The following is a 20,625-nucleotide window of genomic DNA, read 5'->3' as shown; positions in this document are numbered from 1 at the left end:
GGGCTTGTTTTTCAGGTTAGCGTGTGTGTCACATGAAATGCAGCAGAGACACCTTTCTACTGAGTTAACAACAGTCAATAACCTGAAGCATACCTTTAGCAGCAAGACATCCTCTTTAAACAGTTATGGCAATCAGATTTATCTTGCATACTTAATAAATATTTCTCAATAGGGGAGGGCATGCAGTTGGGGTTAGGCACAGTGCTTTAATAATCCAATAACAGTGTTCCCAGCTCAAGCGAGGCTGTCCCCAGCTAGGGTGGGCCAGTGACTCTGCTTATTTGAGGTCTGTAGCAACAAAGCTTTTGAAAAAAAATAAAGCCTGTCCCCTCTTTCACAGTGGGACCAAATCCCAAAATGTAAATACAAATTTGCCCCATTTTCTGCTCATGTTCAATCCAGGATTCCAAAGACATAGTTTGCCGGGAAAATGCTGCATTTCCTTGTGATCCCTACAAGATGGAGGTTCCAGTGGAGACCCTCCTGCAGTGAGAATTTGCACTTAGCTAATTCAGGGTAACTAAAGCCCAGCCCCTCCACCCCTCCCCATCCCTTGCCGATTTGAAATAGTCATATGCTTGCTACAAGTAAGAGTCCCCACCAAGTGTTTAGCGTGGAGAAAGGGGGTGAGTTATATCGACAGCTACATTAGAATCGGTCATCACAACACTTAATGAATTCCTTCCTCCTCAGACGGTTAGGGTGAGAGAAAGAATGACACAGAGAAGCAGCTGCCACTCATCTCCCTGTTTTTATCAGGAACATTTATGAGGCCTTTCAGTTGTGACTGACAGCAACCACAAAAGCCTCATTCCTTCAAAGCGCCATCTTCTCCACTTCAGGTGCAGTCATCTCCCTGCCACTGGAAGCTTTATTGAAATTGAGATCCTTCATCCTTCTTTGCATTACCATACTGCCCTGTTTCCACTAATCATTCTGTCTATGAGTAAACCTGCACTAATCCTGATCACGTTGTAGAATTAAGACAGGTCTTGCATTACTATGGCACCTTTCACAACCTCAGAACATCCCAAAATACTTTACAGCCAATGAAGTAATTCCTGAAGCATAACCATTGTTGAAATGTAAGGAGCTAATTGGCCTACAGCAGGTTCCCACTGAGTGATTATACCTATCGGAAGGGTTGAACAGGCTGAGACTCTTGTTACAACCATCAAAATGGCCAATGATTTGCCTTTACTACTATTAGACCCAGAATAAAAGGAACTTTAACCAAACTTCTTTCAATAAACTCTGAATGATTAATTTATTATAAAACAAAACTAATTTTTTAAAACAAGTTGCAAGAACTGGTTAACACATCATTTATAATCTGGAAGTGTAACTATCTATCCCTCTTAAAAATCCTCAGCATACACATGCACACATACACACCAATGACAAACAGATAGGGTATCTGCAGAGATGGGCGGTTGAAGAAAAGACTTCATAAAATAAAGAATAAAGTTTGCAGGGTTTCGATGCTGTACACCTGGAGCTCCCTCATATGAAGGCAGATCACTAATCCCAGTAGATGCCTAGAGGTTCTCACCAATGGAGCTTTGGAATGGAGGAAAATAGAGCCGGATCAATCCTTCTCGTCTCAGCCTCTGAGATTTCCAAAGATAGACAAGTTCCACTGAGATGAAGATTCCTAGCTGGATACTGATAACCACTCAATTTCAGGCAAGGCAAGGAGAATGCGAGCTGAGCAGCTTCACTTAGTTCATTCCCAACTGAGTTTAAAAAAAGTTCAAAACTTAAAGCTCCTCCATCAGGTAATTTCCAGTAAATCACTAGGCCTTTGCCTTTAAACCAGTATTTTTCCCCTCAATTACAGTAATTGCAGTTCAATAAACAAACAACTCTTCCCCCTCAAGTGCCATGCTGGTCAGGTGATTTCTTGGAAAAGGCATGCTTGTTCACATTCCAAGGTGAACTTATGACCCCTTAGAAAAAAATCCCAGTCAGCTTCCAAGTGTCCAGATAATGCAAAGAATAATACAGTTCCTGAAGATATGGTTATAACACTTTTCTCTAGAAAGTAGGCGATTGAGTGATGAGCTATTAGAGATCTTTATGATTATGGAGGTGTTTGATTGGGTAGGTGTAGAGGAGTTGTAGACCTGATCTAGGGGCCATAAATATAAGATAGGCACTGTTAAATTCAGTAGGGAATTCATAAGAAACTTCTTTACCCAGAGTGTGTTTAGAATGTGGAACTCATTACCACATGGATTAGTGAAAATGACTTAGACGTATTTAAAGGGAAGATAGATAAACACATGGGGGTGAAAGGAAGAATAGGTTATGTTGATGGGGTTAGATGAAGTAGGGTGGGAGGAGTCTTGTGTAGAGCATAAACCAGCATAGACAGTTGAGTTAAATGGCCTGTTTCTGTGCTGTGAATTCTTTGTATATAGCAATGTGATAATGGCCATGTATTCTGCATTATTTTAAATTGATGTCAGGGGACGGACAGATATTGGCGTGTGCACAGACACCTCCTCTCCCCCCCAATAAAAACAAAATAGCTGGAAGTACTCAGCAGGCCTGGCATCATCTCTGGAGAAAAATACAGAGGGCTGCATCTTACCTCTGTCAGACGGGCAGGGTGGGAGTGGGCGGGGGCGGGCGCGAAGCCGATCGCTGCCCACAATCAGCTGCGCGCCGCCATTTTACGTGAGGGGGCCAATTAAGGCCCGCCCAGCGTAAAACGCATTCTGTAGCGCTTAGCGCTACCTGTGCGGGCGGTGGGAGGAGGGGGAGTCATGGCCTGCACTCTTTCGCGGAGCTGCCTCAGGGAGATTAAGTTCACAATGAAACTTTTTAATCAATAAAGAGAAAAATTATTTAGACATGTCCCCTCATGTGACAATGTCACATGAGCTGGGACATGTTTGTCAATGTAGCAAAATTTATTTATTTATTTAATTAAACCTTCAGGAAACCTCATCCCGCCCGTGGATGAGGTTTCCTGAAAAATGAGAAGGCCGCTTGGGCTCTTCACCTGCCCGTCAACCTTAAGGTTGGACGGGCAGAGGTGTTAATAATATTAATAATGTCCTTAATGGCCTTAATTGGCCTTTGAAAGTTCAGCACGATTGTACCCTCAATCTACTGACTCAGAGGTGATAATGCTACCCACTGAGGTATAGCTGACACCTTTATTAGGACTTGAAGTGAGATGTATAAGTGTGAGTATGAGTAGGCGAGGGGTTTGTGAGGGACAAGCAATTAGACTTCTACTCCATTTTCCTCATAAGATCCAAATACAGCATCCTAAACATTCTTTGTCTCCATCCCTGCACCCTCAGTGTTGGGACCAAAACTAACCATACTTACTGTGTTCCTCAAAATTGTGCAAGTCCTCACCTCCCTCAGCTTACCCTTCCTCTTACAACCTACAGACCATTAAAACTGAAACCTGGTGTTGCATGACTACATTGTGCGAACAGCCTCCCTGTTTCCTACCACTCTACAACACCAGCTGTTGGAGCATTCTTCCTTCATTACAATAAAACATACTGTTCGGAACAATTATGTTTTCCTTTATCTTCAACCAAAGATTCCTCTGCACTGAGGGACCTCGACCATGTTTGTCCCATTTCCCACACTTGTGCTCTCACCCCTTCCCCCTTGACCGAACCATGATTTTTTATACTCATTCATGGGATGTGGGCATCACTGGCTGGACCAGCATTTATTGCTCATCCTTAATTGCCCTGGAGAAAGTGGTGATAAGCTGCCTTCTTGAACCCCTGCAGTCCATTTGGTGAAGATACGGCCACAGTGCTGTTAGGGAGGGAATTCCATGATTGTGACCCAGCGACAGTGAAGGAACGGCAATATAGTTCCAAATCAAGATCGGAACGCCCAGTAAACACATGTCATGTTCCTAACTTTTAAGATACAAACTTTATTCAATGTAGACTCTTTGAAATTGACTTTTCCTTTAAAAAGTGGACAATGCACAGCAAAGATGGCCACCAGATCTACCCTGTGTATTCAAGAACTAACTCACTGTCTGACAGAAACAGAAGGTACATTCCAGACTTAAAGGTGTGAATTATACATATTCTGAGACCATCAGAAGACACTCCTGAATAGAATAGGCCTTTATGATACAAAGAAGACAGAATGAATGTCTTAAGACAATAAACCAGGATTGGTTCATCAACCTAAGACCACCGCCATAATTTGGAAAAAGGAGCTACAAGTGTAAAGAGTCACATGATAGGACAGCCATGTTTTCCCCCTTTTGATCTTTAAATGCTGTCTGCAGAAAGAGAATTTGCATTTTTAGATAAATCAGAGCAGTTTGAATTTCAAAGAGATAGTAGGATGTCTACACCTAGCCAGAGAAGCTAGGCCACGCAGTGTGTTTATTTTTCCCAAAGGTTACTGACAATATTGGCACCATAAAAAGATTTATGCTTTGAAAAAGGTAAAGTTCCAAAGACATATGGGAACAATGGGATTTACATTAAAAGGGAGAAACATGTATAAAGGAGAATGAGGCAATGTGTCAGGGAAGGCATTGTCAGTCCTACGAGAAGTGTGAGAAGCCTCCAGTATTTGTGCCTTAAGCTTGCTGTCTACAGAAACTGATGTGGAGAAAAGCCACTTTGAATTGTACTATCCAGGGTATTATGTTAACTTGCTGGAATCTGTTTGAACTCTTTTACCATTGTCTTAACAGGGATGTAACTGGAAGCCAGATTAACTAGGGGTTTTAGAAGTTATTATAGTAGTTATTTGTAGACCTATGTATGTGCTTGAAGTCTTTTCTTTTGCTAATAAATGTTTAATTTAGTTTTCTTATCACTTGTGGACTGATCACTTCTGAATTCAGTGCACGCATTTCGAAATAAATACAAATTGCAAACCATTGTGATCATATGATCAAGTTTTCCTTGTGGATTTGATCCGACTGGCACACATCATCTGTTGCGTCATACCAAACAATACTTTTTGTTTATAACTTGTAAAAGTGCACTATTCTCTACAACTGTACATTCCTCAAGTGTGTTTGTGTGTGTGCTTGTGAGTGAGTGCTGTAGCATTAGATTTCAGGGTGAGTGCTGAAATAAACAATCATCTTTCTTTGTTTAAACCCATGAAAAGCTTGCTGCTGGTTATTCAAACTGTCCACAAACTCAGGAATTTAAAAACAAAAATTCACTGATTACAGACAGCAGCAAAAAAAGACAAGAATCTCAGCAGTTCTTGCTTACCCTGTCAATAAAAAGATGGTGTGTTACTTGAAATGGATCTTGCAGTTGGTGATGTTCCCATACACCTGCTGTCCTTGTCTTTCTAGGTGGTGAGCTTGCAGATTTGGAAGGTGCTGTCGAAAAATCCTTGGCGAGTTGCATCTTGTAGATGGTACATACTGCTGTCACTGTGTGCCAGTGGTGGAAGAAGTAAATGGTGGTGGATGGGGTGTCGATCAAGCGGGCTGCTTTGTCCTGGATGTTATAGAGCTCCTTGAGTGTTGTTGGAACTGCACTCATCCAGGCAATTGGAGAGCATTCCATTGCACTCCTGACTTATGCCTTGAAGGTGGCAGACAGGCTTTGGGAGGTACAAGGCAAAATTCCTGGCCTCTGACCTGTTCTTGTAGCCACAGTATTTATGTGGCTGGTCCAGTTAAATTCCTGGTCAATGGTAACTTCCAGGATGTTGATTGTGGGGGATTCTGTTGTTGTGTAGCTTTAAGGAACATATCCAAAACTACAATTCATCACCAGACAGGATGTTACATCTATGCTCATGTGATCACTGGGCAGGAAATAGAAGAAGTCCTAGAGATCATACATGTTAACTAACCTCCCAGATATTGGTGTATATAATTTTATCTCTTCAAATATAATAACTCACCAAATTGAACCTATCCTCTTCTGGTTAATATGTTTGTGTAAGGTAGAAAACACAACATGGTGGCAGCTAGTGGTGTTTGAAGATTTGAATTGAAGACTTTGCAGAATCTGTAACACTGAACCCATCCACATACAATAGGATTCCAGTGTGTGAAAGTTTGAAGACCTAACAAGTACATCCGCAGTACTTAAAGCAGCATGGAAGTCTCTATGTGAATGATTCCACAACAGCGTAGGAATCCAGTGCACAGCTGTTCCACGTGGTCAGGATCTCATATTATGTGCCAACAGGCATGCACAGGTCCCGGTAAAATGGCTACAAATTGGGGGAGCATAAGTCTGAGTCCAACTGTTGCAACAGCTTGCGTGGGAACAACTGTTAATCAACTTCATGAAGTGTAGTGCAGGACAGGGCTCCCTGTGGGCCACCAGATCAGAATTGCTGGTGTGGTGTGGTGGGGCGGGGGGGGGACGGGGTGGTGGAAGGGGGTGACCAAACATTTGTGACAAGGCCAGGCAAAAGAGTCAGTCAAGCAACAATTTCCAAAGCTTGCAGAAGGCTGGAAAAGACCTTCATCACTATTAAATTATTTCTTTAGGCATTGGGACATGGTCATGCCGAAACACTGCTTCATGACCGGGGCCTAACAATATTGTGGGATGGCAGCAACAGCACCATCAATCCTAAACTTAACAACAGGGTGCAGCCATCTGTGGAGCTATAAGCAAGCGGAGCCACAGAATTTAAGCGCTGAAGAACTGCGCAAGTCTGAATATTTGTTCCTGCCACAGATACCATTGAAACTCCTATGAATTCTGACAGGGTGACTACAAAATTTCCAAATCTGAATTGTAAGGTGGTAGACTTCCTTACTGAGTTCATTTTCTTCAGGCAAAAGAGGGAACTAGGCTTTCCTCACTTCAGTATGCACCTCCTCACCCTGGGGCTCCTCCACCTCCTCCTCAGACACAGCACTTGAGTCGTCCTCTGTGGCTTGTGGAGCAGCATTGCTATCTTCATCCTCCAATCGATCCCCCCTTGACAGAGACAGATTGTGCAGTACACAGCAGACAATGGTAATAAGTGAGTCACGCTCTGGAGGGAGGATATTACAGTTCTCCCCTGATCAGTCCAGGCAGCGGAACCTCATCTTGTGCAGCCCAGTGATCCTCTCAATTACAATTCTTGTGGAGGCATGACTTCCATTATAGCCCTCCTCCACTTCTGAATGTCTGAGTGGCATCATGAGCCACCTTTTCAAGGGATAGCCTTTGTCCCCCAGGAGCCAACCATCCAACCAAGCTAGGAGGAAAATTCAAGGGCAACTAGGGATGGGCAATAAATGCTGGCCCCACTAGTGAAGCCCACATTCCATGAATGAATAAAAAAAGGATGTAGGCATCATGACAGCTGCCAGGTTACCTGGCACATACCTGCAATATCTGAGCCTTTGGTCACAAACCAGCTGGATGTTCAGGGAGCAGAAGCCCTTTCTATTGACAAAGGCACCCTGCTCACCCACTGCCACCTTCATGGCCACATGCATGCAATCTATGACTGCCTGGATGCAGCACAACCCAGCAATTGCAACAAAGCCTCTGGCCCATTCAGCCTAGCTGGCTTCGTCGGTCTAGAAGTGAGTGAAGTCACTGACCTGTCTGAACAGAGCGTCAGTGACCAGCTTGACGCAGCTATGGGCAGCCAACTTGGAGACACCACGTAGATCTCCCATTGAGCCCTGGAAAGATCCTGAGACCGAAAAAATTGAGGGCCACTGTAACCACTGGCATACAGCGGTCACCTACACAGTTTGAGGCAACCTCTGAGCCAATCATCTTGCATATGGAGGTCACAGTATCCCTCCTTCAGCACCGGACTTCAGACATGTCTAGGTGGCTAGAGCACTGCCTGTAGACTCTGGCTGCTGGATAATAACATCTTCTGCAGATCCTTCTGCCTTGCACTCTGCTGGCCCTGTCCCCCTTCTGGCCGCGCCACTCTTTCCACAGGTCGCACTCTGGGACAATGGCTGCAGGCACCTAACCTCCTGGCCCTCTCCTCCTCTTCTGAGATGGTCCCTCCAGCAGAGTAGACAATCCCCAATTTCTCAAAGGTGATTGCACAGGGTAACATACTGAAGGGGCCTCTTGGCAGAAAGCCTCTGAAAATGTTGAGAAATCAAATGGTTCTCCAAAACACAGAAAAAAATGCCTGAAACAGCCTGTAAACCAATTCCAACCAACTCACAGCAAAACTCCTCACCTTGCAAAGATCCTGTTCACCCTTTATCCCACCCTGGATCGAGGTTTTATGAAAAACATGAAGGTCGTCTGGCCGAGTAGCCCATGCGTCAAGTGTGAAATCAGACAGGCCGCGTAAAATTGCAGCAATTTGCCTTTTTAGTTTGCCTAATTGTCCCTTTAATTGTCGATGGGCGCGCCTCCAACATCCACGTGCACCCACCAACCATAATATCGCACGATGGCGCGATGACATCGGGACACCCTCCCAACGTCATCGCACGCCATTTTACATGAGATCGGCCCCGCCCCGCACCTGCTCCGACACCATAAAATTCAGGCCATTGACAGACCAGGTAATAGTGAAGTTTAACTTTTGCACACAACATCTTGAATTTATATTTTTCAGACAGCAACCCCAGGTAGATCACTTTGTGAGTTGCTACAGAGATAAAGAGCATGATTGTGACTTTTCAGAGACAAAACTGGCTGCTGGAACCATCGAGCTCGTGATAGCTTCCACCCCTATCAAAATATCGCAAAAGGATCCTTTGGACCAACCCAAAGGTTACAGCTTGGAAACATTGCTAAAAAGCAGATGCAAGTATGAAGCAATCCTTATGGGCAGTCAGAGTTTATAGGCTCTGTGCACTATGTACACCATTGGCATAGTAGCCAATTCAAACAAACCTGGTAAACCATGCAGACAGTGAGGTCTCAAACATGCACCCAGAAATTGTCCAGCTTTCCACGACTTATGCAAAGCATGTGGCACCAGAGGACACTGGAAAGGCCAATGCAGGGTGCCAAAGCCAGAACAGATGGCTGGACACCATGGCAAGATACAGACAGGTACAGCATTCCAACAAAAGGGAACATATCAAAAATCACAAACAACAAATCCATGAAATGACCAGCCAGACTGCAAAGTTGGATTATGAGGATGACCAGAGCATTCACACACACAGTGAGCATTGGATGCATGTGTCACTGACAAGGCCAGCATTTGTTGCCCACCTTTACTTGCCCTTGAACTGAGTGGCTTACTAGGTCATTTGTCACATGTAGGCTAGACCAGGTGAGGATGGCAGATTTCCTTCCCTAAAGGGCATTATTAAACCAGATGGATTTTTACAACAATCAATGGTAGTTGTCATGTCACCATTACCGAGACTAGCTTTATATTCTAGATTTATTAATTGGATTCAAATTCCATCAGCCACCAAGGTGGGGAGGGGGGATTTGAACCCATGTTCCCAAAGAATTAGCCTGGGTCTCTGGATTACCAGAGTGACATTACCACTACACCACCATCTCCCCTTCCATACCATCAATATCACAGCATGTATTGACAGCATTGTACCATCTGAAATCTTTGCCACTATTCACATAGTACGGCCACAGAAGACTAGGAGACATATGCTATAGACAAAAGTTGATATGGGTGCAGAGGCTAACATTCTTCCATGTTGCACACTGAAAAGCATCTCCCTGCAGAGTGGAAAATGATGGCTCAGCCAACCACTGCCAAGCTCACAGCCTACGATGGCTCATAGATTCCATCCCTGGAATCCATCATACTTGAATGTCACTATAACAACTCACCGTGGTCGTCCCAGATATTCTCTGTGTGGGGACCAGAAGTCCAGCGATCGCAGGTCTACCAGCTTGCAGAGACCTGACATTCATAGCATTGGCAAGACAATGGCAAAGATAACAGAGCACAAAGAACCATTATTACCTTGCGAAGTACCTGCACATCCATGGATCAGGACTACAACTGATCTCTTCGGCATTGGTGATGATTTCTTGATTGTGACTAACAATTTCTTGAAATTTCCCATTATCTGTCAGTTACACAGCAGATCCAGTGCAGCCATTGCAGAAACATTGGGCAGAATTTTGCCCTCGTCAGGCAGGCTCGGTGGGGGCGTGCAGGGGCGGTCGGGAAGCCAACCACTGCCCGCGATTGGGGCCGCACCGCGATTTCACGCTGGCCGGCCAATTAAGGCCCGCCCAGTATGAAACGTGTGCTGCAACGCTCAGTGCTGCCTGTGTCAAGGTTGGGGGGAGGAGGGTGAGCGTGAACTTCATGCATGCATGCAAGTGAGTGCTTGAAAATCTCCCTGAGACAAAGAGCTGCCTCAGGGAAATGAACTGTTTTCAAAATAAAAAATAAAGATCTTAAAAATGTTATAAAACATGTCCCTCATGTGACTGTCACATGAGCAGGGATGCTATGAAATAAATTTTAAAATTTTTATTTGATGTTGGAAACCTCATCCCGCCTGCGGATGAGGTTTCCAAAAAAATGCAAAGGCCGCTTGGCCTTTTCGCCTGCCCGCCAACCGTAAGGTTGGACAGGCAGCAAAACATTTCTTTTAATTACCTCTTTAATGGCCTTAACAGGCCTTTTAATTGTCGGCGAGCGCACTGCCGACTCCAGCGCGCACGCGCTAACCGAAATGTCACGCAAGTGCACGATGACGTCGGGATGCTCGCCTGACATCGCCGCATGTCATTTTACGTTCAGTCAGGTCGGGCACGTGCCCACTTGCCGAGCTAAAAATTCAGCCCATTGAGTTCAATCTTTAGCCTACTTGGGGCATCACAAGAAGTTGTTAGGACAATGGACCACAATATACTGGAAAACTGTTCAAGGTGATGTGTGAAAAATGGGGAGTTGACCATACCACCTCATCACCACAGTAACCCAGGTCTAATGGCATGGCAGAGCGCATGGTACATATCGTCAAGTCCTTAATTATAAAATGTTGGCAAACTATACAAGATTTACACTTCGCAATGTTATACCTCAGAGCAACACCACTCAATGCAACTATTCCTTCACCAGCAGAATTATTGTTTAGCAGACAAGTGTGCAAAATCCTTCCCAGTCATCATTTTTCATCAATACTTCTTGAGTACGAGATGCATTCATTGAGAAACAGGGGAAAATGCAAGACGTATTGGACATGTGGACACATACGGACTTGAAAAGTTGACTCTGTTTTTCTCTCCACAGATGCTGCCAGACCTGCTGAGTTTTTCCAGCATTTTCTGTTTTTATTCACAGTTACGAAGTCTGGGCATATCAGCAGACCACCATTATGTTTCAGAGACTCATAAGTTTGTATAATTGTATATTTAAAACAATAACAGTTTCCTTTTGATGTGATATAAATAGTCCTGATTGTTTAAGGTTACAACTTTAAGTTAGAAAAAGAGGGGATGTTGTGGTAAACCTCTAAGGTGTGTAGCTAAAACTATTGTGCATCATCAGACAGGTTATCTAAAAGCAGAGTACTGTGGACGCTGGAAATCTGAAATAAAAACATAAAATACATGCACTTCTTTCAACCTAGTCTACTGTATTCACTGCTCACAATGTGTTCTCCTGTACATTGAGTAGTCCAAACGCAGTTTGGATGACTGCTTTGTGAAACACCTCCGTCCATTCTGCAAACATGATCCCGAGCTTCCAGTGCCTGTCATTTTAATTCTCCACCTTTCTCTCACGCTGACATTCCTATCCTTGGCCTGCAGCACTGTTTCCAGTGAAACTCAACATAAGCTTCAGGAACAGCACCTCATCTTTCATTTAGACACTTTACAGCCTCCTGGGTTCAACGTTGTGTTCAACAATTTCAGACTGCAAACTCTGTCCCCCCCATTTTGTTTCCTTTGCTTGTTTCAGCTTTTTTTCTTTCGGACAGCAGCACAACAACTCTGGGCACTTCTTTTGTCTTTTTGCTTCTTTTCTTGCCCCATCTCCATTCCCATTGCTCTGGAGGACTAACTTTTCAGCCTTTCAATCTCTCCTGTCTTCAACCCTATCCCAGACCTTTTATTTGTCCTTGTCCCACCCACCTCTTGCTCAAAACCCATTATATCTCTAACTTTTCCCAGTTCTGATAAAAGGTCACAGAGACCTGAAACGTTATTCTGTTTCCCTCTCTACACAGATGCTGCCCAACTGCTGAGTTTTTTCCAGCATTTTCTGTTTTTATACCAGACAAGATATGATGTATATGCTCATGTCATCATCAAGCAGAAGATAATAGCTGTCCTAGAGATCAGATGTGTTAACTAGCCTCCCAGATACTGTTGAACATCATTTCAACTCTTCAAGTAAAAGAACCCACCTAATCAAGTTACCAATCCTCTTGCTGCGGTTGGTATGTTTGTGTAAGGTAGAAAACAGAACAGATTCAGCGAAGGTAATTCTCCTGAATGTCAAGGGGAGATAGTTAGATTTTCTTTTGTCAGAGGTGGCCATTGGCTGGCACTTGTGTGGCACGATTATTATCCTCAACTTCCACTCTGCCAGCCTCCATATTGAATGGATCATTCTCTGCCATTTCTGCCACCTCCCAGCTGATGCCACCACCAAACATATCTTCCTCTCCCCTCACCTTTAAGCATTCTGAAGGGATCGCTCCCTCCCCAGCATCCTGATCCACTACTCAGTCACCCACAAGTGCCCCTCTCCTTCACAACATCTTTCCATGCAAGCACAGGAGATGCAACACCTTCTCTTTTACCTCTTGTTTCTTCACTGTCCAAGATTCCAAACACTCCTTCCAGGTGAAACGTGGGGGGTAGGATGGGAGGTGGGGGGAGTTGGGAGGGATGGTGGGCGGTGGGAGGGAAAACAGATGGCTTGCCCCTCCCCCCCACCCCTCCCCACTGGAAGTAAAGTTGACATGGAGCTGACTCACTCCACGCCGGCCCACCCCACAGCCATAACATACTGCGGGTAGGCTGGACAAGGGCCGCTTGGGACTTCTGCCCCTCACTGAAGAGGAAGTCCCACCCTTGGGAGCTGCTGGCCAATCCGATCGGCCGGCAGCTCCATCAGTCCCAGTAGCGCCAAGAGCATGTTAGTGGGCGCTGCTGGGATTACAACAAGGAAGCAGGAGAAGGTCCATCGATCCCCAGAAATGAGTAAGTCCCGAGTCTTGGGCAGGTCGGGTGGGGGTAGGGGGTGTGAGGGGGTGTGTTTAAGGCTGTGGGCGGGTAGGAAGAAAGGGCAGGGTTCTATCTTGGGCGGTGGGGGGTGGGCACCGCACCGATCAGCAAAGGGCAGCCCCCGAAAATACAACCCCCACTTCCTTCCTGCCCTTTGAAGTAATATTTCAAAAATCAGGCTGCCCATTCCCACCCAAAAGTTTATGGCATGGGAAACATATTATCAGGGTCAATTGACTGGGTAACGAGCTTAATTGATCCTTGATTATCTATTTAAATATGGTGGGTGGGCTACCGATTTCAGCACATGTCCACTCCCCGTAATATGGGGGTGAGCTGATGGGTGATGGGAAGGTGGTGGGGTGGGCACCTGCCCAATTTTACATGATGCCCCCCACCCATCAAAAACACACCTGGCATATAAAATGAAGCCCAGTGATTTACATGCACTTCTTTCAATTTAGCTCACTGTATTCGCTGCTCATAATGCATTCTGTTCTACATCGGGTAAACCGGGTAACCCCTTTGCTGGACACCTCCATTCAATCCACAAGCATGACCCCAAGCTTCTGGCCTCCTCTCATTTTAATTCTCTAATTTACTCTCGTGTCCCTCTGTCTTTGTCATCCTGCACTATTCCAATGACACTCTACGTAAACTGGAGGAACAGCATCTCATCTTTCAGTTAGCACTCTACAGTCGTCTGGACTCAACACAGAGTTCAACAATTTCTCTGTAATCTTTGTCCCCATTTTGTTTCCTTTTGTTTGTCAGATTTAGTTTTTTCCCTTCTTTTTGCTTTGAGGTGGCAGCTGTTAATCATTCTGCCATTCACACCCGCTCTGGACACATCTATTGTTTCTTTTCTTGTTCCTTTACCATTCCCTTTGTCCCTGCACCATTATCCCTTTTGTCATTGAATCATCTTCCACCCAATCGCAAACACTCCCTTTTGTTCTTTTTCCGCATTCCCCATTTCACTTGCTTAATGCCTATTACATTTCTAACTTTTCCTTGTTCTGCTGAAAGATCACAGACTTGAAACAAGTGATTCTCTCTTCACAGATGCAGCCAGATCAACTGAGTATTTCCAGTATTTTATTTCAGATTTCCAGCACCCGCGGTATTTTATTTTTGTTTTCTGTTACAATAACTGGTTTGAGAGCATTTGTTACTTCCTCAGAACAAGCAGCCCAAAACCCAATAGCTGTTCGATGCAACTCTGTACTTGTTTAAAGCAATTTCCAGGCATCATTTAGTGCATGCTCAAAGCAAGCACACAATATCACTCATTACTTAATCAAAGACAGCCCAGGATACCATTCAGTTACTGCTATATGCAAACCCAAATAACATTCAATTCCTGCTCAATGCAACCCCAGGGCACTATTCGATATCTCAATGAAACCCTAGTGCATCATTCACTATCTGCTCAATGCAACTCCAGTGCATCATTCAGTACTTACTCTGTGAAAGGTGGACGTGAAAGACCCCATGCTGCTATTTCGAGGAAGAACAGGGCAATTCTCCTTAGTGTCCTGGCCAGTATTTATCCCTCAATCAACACCTCTAAAACAGATCGTCTGGTTGACATCACATTGCTGTTTTTGGGAGCTTGCTGTGCACAACTTGGCTGCTGTGCTTCCTACATTACAACACTGACTACACTTTTGGCGTAGTTTAAGTTTATGAGCCACGAAGCGCTTTGAAGAAAGTCACAATATAAAATGCAAATCTTTCTTTTTCCTTCAAATGTAAAATTGCTAGGCATGTTAGTTAGGCATCTGCCTGCCTCGGGAGACGATGGACAGCACCCAGGGTGTATGTCGCTTCTGAATTGAACATTATCTGTTGTGATTGTATAGGCTGATTCATGAGTGGCAATCCCTTCCACTGCTGGCACAGAGGAATAGTGTTAGTCCGAGGTCGACTGATGACTTTTGCTTCCGTCAGATTCTCTTTTCCGACATCTGGTCATCTCTTTTGTCCCCTGCTTTTCCCCACACCTTTCCTGATTGCTTGGCTCCAGGCTCTCCACTCAGAAGCAAGGACTTCCTACGCATCAACTCTGATCCCAGTCAACTTAAGGTCTTGCTTGCAGACAGCCTGCATCGCAGATATGGGTGATCAGTTGGTCTCATGCCAATAGCAAGCTCGTCATAGAGCATGTCTTTAGGAATGTGGCCGTCATCCATTCGATTCACGTGACCCCGCCAATAGGTCACTGCTGACTCAAGAGAGCAAACATGCTGGGGATCCCTGAATGCTGGTGTACTTCCATATTTAGCACTCTGCCTTGACATGAGATGCCCAATATTTGTCTGAGGCAGCGGAGGTGGAAGCTGTTCAGCCGCTTTTCTTGGCTTGCGTAAGTTGTCCATGTTTCGCTGCTGGAAAGGACGGTGCTGAGAACACAAGCCTGGTACACACGGAGCTTTGTATTATTGGTTAGTTTGCTGTCGGTCCACACTTGACTTCTCAACTTTAACATGACAACTGCCTCATGACCTTGGCAATCCTGGTGCTAATTTCAGCATCAAGGAACAGGTTGCTGGTAATTGTTGATCCAAGGTATGTGAAGCTGCCAATGACCTCCAGAGTGAGGTCTTTTTGCATATTTTTCTCCATGCTGCTATTGTATGCTTTCGGCAACTCAAATGAAGGTGTCTACCTGCGTGCCAGAGCTGACAGAAAATTGTTCAACTTGACAAGACTGCATGCCAAGACCAAAATGTATAAAGTCCTAGTCTGTGAGTTGCTGTTTGCTGAAGACGCCGTGCTGGCATCCCATACTGAAGTTCACTTGCAGCAGCTTGTAGATTGGTTCCCCCAGGCCCGCAAGGAGTTTGGGCTGACAGTCAGCATCAAAGTTATGGACCAGAACATAGAGATCCCACCTTCCATCAATGTTGATAAGCATGGAGCACATATGAATATGAGGAACATGTGTTGTTTGCACAGGAAACATATGGTGTTTATATGGGAGGTGGACAGTGCATCATTTATATGGCTACTGTGCCCATCTGAGATGATTGATAAATAAATACTGGCATCTCTATAACCAACACAGCTTCTCACACTCTTGAATCTCAACTCCTCCATCACTCATACAGCTGGCACTTTCCCTTTTACACCAACCATTCTGCTGTGGTAAGTATTTAATTATACAAGCGACAGTTTACCTTTACCAATGCCATACACAAAGTCTTGGCAACAAGGCACAAGCAGCAACGTACATACTTTGTGTCTCCAAACTATGAATATTTCCTCTGCATGTACTGCTTATCCAAACAATACCCTGCATGAACTCTGGCAGTCTCTTATCTAATGTCAGTGCAATGTATTGAAGGTGAAGGAACAGACGATACAGAATGTGCAGTGGTGCATATCCTTGCTGGTCATTGAGCCGGCTGTGCATCTCTTTACAATCAACAACAATTTGCATCTATATAGCGCTTTAACGTAGTAAAATGTTCCAAGTCGCTTCACAGGAGCATTATCAGACAAAATTTGATGCCATGCCACATATTAGGGCAAGTGACTAGAAGCTTGGTCAAAGGGGTACTTTTTAAGGAGTGTATTAAAGGAGGAGAGAGAGGGGTATAGAGAGAAGGGAAGATTTAAAGGGAAAAATTCCATTACTTTGGGCCTAGGTAGCTGAAGGTTCGGCCGCCAAAGTGGAGTGATGAAAATTGGGGATGCACAAGAGGCCAAAATTAGACAAGCGCTGAGAGTTCAGGGGGTTGTAGGGCTGCAGGAGGTCACTGAGATAAGGAGGAGTGAGGCTATGGAGGGATTTGAAGGCAGCAAAAAGAATTTTAAAATTGTGGTGTTACAGGTCCAGGAGCCAATGTAGGTCAGCGAGCATCAGGGTGATGGGTGAGTGGGACTTGGTGCGAGTTAGGACACAGGCAGCAGAAGACCTGTTTCAATGGTCTTCTTGCTAAATACACTATCCAGGAAATACCAGGAAAGGCCCAAGATACATTCCTGATCTGCAGTGGTACATTTACCTCACTGATATGGAAGGGAAAAGATATAGACATGATTCTTACTCATGTTTGCTATTCATTACCCCCTGCAGGATAGGGCGTATTTTGGAGAGGACATACTCACCTTCCCTTCCAAAGTTACATGCTCACCATCCCAGTTCAGTGACGAAGAACAGCCATGTGAGGTACCAGAAGATCAAGGCCACTATACTGGACCACAGTTAATCCATAATCTAGGTTGACACTTCCAGTGCCGTACTGAGGGAGCACTACACTGTCAGAGCTTCCATCTTTCAGATGAGATGTTAAATCGAGGCTCTGTCTGGTCTCTCAGGTGGACATAAAAGATCCCCTAGCACTATTTGAAATAAGAGTAGGGGAGTTCTCTCCAGTGTCTTAGGTCATTATTTATCCCTTAACCAATATCACTAAAACAGATCATCTGGTCATTTTCCCATTGCAGTTTTTGGGAGCTTACTGTGTGCCAATTGGTTGCTGCGTTTCTTACAATACAACAGTGACTACATTTCAAAAGTATTTCTTTATTGACTGTAAAGTGTTGGGATGTTCTCAGTTTGTGAGAGGTACTATGTAAATGCAAGTCTTTTTTTAAAAAGCCTTCAAGAGAGTAAGGTGCAGGAGAAAGGAGTCTATCACACCACTGCCAGCCCTGTCACTGTAGGCTGCACATTACTCTCCTCAGTTCATTTCTATCCCCAGTTCCTCTTCATGTTCTCTTAAAAAGAACAATCTTTGTTTTAGTTTCTATTTCAATTCATCTTTTCCATTTCTTGCAGTTGAATCAAAGGCACCTTTGTTCAGAGGACTTAGAGGACATATTTCTACCAGTGCCTGTAACAAAATCTCACATCACTGACAACCTCCCATAATTTTGTTCCGAGAGCTGGTGTCTGATGCACTTGCCAGACTGAAACTTGCTTGACTCAAACGGATCTACGCCACAGTGAGCATCTCAGGGACAAAACAAAACAACTATCAGCTTATTGTACTCTCTAAGAGATCATATATCACCTTCTAGGATAGTTTAAACATTGCTGTAAACTTCCTAGAAAGTTTTCAATTATTTCAAGCTGTTTAATAACCTTTAAGAAAGATTGCATATAGTTTTTAATGTGTTATAATGTTCCATAGTGTACTAGAAGTTTCTTCAATATTTCAGACAGATATTATTTCAATATTACTGGGGTTAAGGACAAGTATTGACAATTTTATCCCTTTAGGATTCCCATGCTGAGAAAATTCACATAGTTTCAAGCAATCAGAGTTAATTAAATAATGCAGCCCAGAAACTGGCCATTCAGCCAACTGGTCGATACCATTCTTTATCTCACCTATCAGCATAACCTTCTATTCCTTTCCCTTCATGTGTTTATCAAGCTTCCCCATAAATACATCTGTGCTATTCACCTCAACCACTCCTTGTGGCAGCCAGTTCCACTTTCTAACCATATTCAACAAAAGCAACTTGCAGTTGTATAAAACCTTTAAGGTAGTAAAATGTCCCAAAGCACTTGGAGTGTAATCAAACAACATTTAACACTCAAACACACAAGGTGATATTAGGACAGGTGATCAAAAGCTTGGTCAAAGGGGTAGCTTTTAAGGAGCATCTTAAAGGAGGAAAGAGAGGCGGAGAAGTTTAAGGATGGAATTCCAGAGCTTAGGGCCTTAGCAGCTGAAGACACATACAGACCTGGTGTAGCAATTAAAATTGGGGATGCTTAAAGAGGCCAGAATTAGAGGTGTAGAAGTCTTGGAAGGTGGTCGGGCTGGAAAAAATTACAGAGATAGGGGGAGGTTAAAGAAGTTTCTCCTCAACGTCCTAGTGGATTTACTGATTTATTTATTTATTATTTTCTTCAATTAAGCCTCTCATACATTGTAAGTGCGTTTCTGAAGGTTAATGCAAACTGGGAGAGCCATTGGCTCATTGGAAGCTCTTACTCTATAGCACTTCTTGTTTGTTCAAACAGGGCAAGCCTTCAATATCTGCTCAACATAAAACTTGCCTTTACAGCACTTGATAACTGCTCAGTGCATGCAATGCCTTTACAATACTCGATAGCTCCACAATGTAAAACCTATCTTTTCCCTGCTCAATACCTTGTCTCAATGTAAAACCTATCTTTACAACACTTGATACCTCCTCAATGCATCCCCTATTATTACTCCTCTCAATGGCTGCTCCTTGCAAGAATAGTATATACAAAGATAAACTATGAATGGGCAGCATTTGCAAAAGTGAGAATTGGGAAGGTTAACAGTTTGTCAAACTGTGTATTGTGTCTATTAATCACAAAACTAAAGCACATTTAAGGAAAATTACCCGTGTTACACTCAATAGAATATATTTCCATTGCGTTAAGGTTTAGATTTAGTGGTTATACACCACAATCGGGGTATTAGATTTAATTTCCATTGAAACAGCCTTTACCTTTACACAGAGACATTCAAGATCAGTCCACTTCTATGACAGTCAATCTTAATAAAGCTTACATTTTCTCAGCAGGAAGTTAAGAGAGTGACCTCTCTCGGCTGCTCCTTTAAAAGCAAAGAGGAAAAGAAATTTAAAAATTCACATACACAAATCTTTGAAGGTGGCAGGACAAGTTGATAAAGCTGCTTAAAACAAAAGCACAGGCCTTTAGAAAGAGTGGCATAGAGCACAAGAGTAAGGAAGTTATAGAAAACCTTTATAAATCACTGGTTAGGCCTCAGTTGGAGGATTGTGTCCAATTCTGGATATTACGCTTTAGGAAGGACGTCAAGACAATGAAGAGGATACAGAAATTTACTACAATGGTACCAGGAATGAAAGATTTATATTATGTGGAGAGACTAGAGAAGCTGGCCTGAAATGTTAACTGTTTCTCTCTATAGATGCTGCCTGACCTGCTGAGCCCTTCCAGCATTTTTACTGTTTTTATTTTGTACTGGAGAAGCTCAGTTTGTTTTCCTTCCTGGAGAAATTGAGGCAGAGGCTTCCAGAACAACACCACTGAAGGTGAAAACAGTGATAAATCAGGTAGCAGTAGAAAAGCTAAAAGAATCAAGACTGAGGGAAGTAAGTTGTTTGGCATGAGGAACAAATAAGTTTTCAAGGCAGAAATCAATGGATTTTTGATATTGTATGTGTTGTGTTAGGTAATAAACAGGTATTGAGGGATATGAAACCAAGGTGGGTAAATGGAGCTGTGTCCCAGATCAGCCGTGATCTAACTGCATGTCGGAACAGGCTTGAGGAACAGAATGACCTACTCCTGTTCCTATGGAAGAAGCTGAAAAGAAATAAGACTTTCTTCTCTGAATTGCTTGTGATTTCATGGGAAAACAATATAAACAGGAACTCCCAGCTTATGGAAATAAAGCCATAACAGGAATTATCTCTACCTCAGTGCAGACTGGGTGTTGTGTTGCCTCTCAGTGCCTCATCTCCATGTTCACGACAGTAACTGTGCCCCAGGGACTCCTGGCAAAACTAACTTCAAAGCTCTCAGGACAACTATTTGTTTGAACTC

The sequence above is a fragment of the Cetorhinus maximus genome, chromosome 15, assembly GCF_964194155.1.
Source record: "Cetorhinus maximus chromosome 15, sCetMax3.hap1.1, whole genome shotgun sequence".
NCBI lineage: Eukaryota > Metazoa > Chordata > Chondrichthyes > Lamniformes > Cetorhinidae > Cetorhinus > Cetorhinus maximus.
The sequence above is the reverse complement of the archived record's forward strand: the minus strand, read 5'-3'. Positions refer to the sequence as shown.